Here is a 1,046-nt window from a genome sequence, read left to right as displayed (position 1 = left end):
AATCCTGAGTAAGCACCCCTGATGTGTGACAAATGACAAGGCAGATGAAGTCAGCCTGAAGCTGTTGTTCACATTAGGTACAAGCTGGTTCATTCACATCACTGCTGTCTGGCCCTGAACTGCATAAATGGTCTGCTGAGAGAGAAATCAAATCCCTTGTTCAGTCTTACCATAAAATGTTTGAACCTGATGAATCTACCTGATGGGCGTGGATATGGTGGACTTGTTGATCTGTCCCCAGTGAGGATAACTGTCAGCAACAAACATAACCTGCAACTGTGGGGATATGGATGCCATCCCCATCTCAACTCAGATCTACCAACTCTTAATATCTACAATGTGCCAGGTGCTAAGTCAAGTGCTTCCACCTATCATGTCATTTATCCACATGAGCATCCTTCAATGTAGGTATCACTCTCCCAATTTTAATGGTTAAAATATGAGAAGTAAACAGCCTGAGTTCACATCTCTGATAACTGAAAAGCCAGCATCAAGTATCTGCCTTCAAGTTCAGCAATATTTTTTGTGACCAACTGTGTCATTGTCTTTTCTTTTTTATTGAGATGTAGTCTTACTCTGTTTCCTGGGCTAAAGTGCCAAGGCCTCAACCAAGCTCACAGCATCCTCAAACTCTTAGGCTCAGGTAAGTCTCCTGCCTTACCCTTCCCAGTAGCTGAAACTACAGGCACTCAACACAATGCCTAGCTAATTTTTCTATTTCTAGTAAAGACAGAGTTTCACTGATGCTCAGACTGGTACTGAACTTCTGAGCCCAAGCAATCCACCTGCCTCAGATAGCTAAGATTACAATCCACCTTCCCAGATAGCTAAGATTACAAGCATGAGTCACCATACCTGGCCTGCAAGGCACTAGGGCTGACCTCATGTTCTGCCTACTTCCAGACTCTTTATCACTTTATTTTTTATTTATTTATTTATTTATTTTAGACGGAACCTCAAGCTATCCCCCTGGGTAGAGTGCCATGGCATCACAGCTCACAGCAACCTCCAACTCCTGGGCTCAAGCGAGTCTCCTGCCTCAGCCT

The sequence above is a fragment of the Otolemur garnettii genome, unplaced genomic scaffold (genome assembly GCF_000181295.1).
Source record: "Otolemur garnettii isolate 467f Iridium unplaced genomic scaffold, OtoGar3 scaffold00019, whole genome shotgun sequence".
Lineage (NCBI taxonomy): Eukaryota > Metazoa > Chordata > Mammalia > Primates > Galagidae > Otolemur > Otolemur garnettii.
This window is presented reverse-complemented; position numbering follows the sequence as displayed.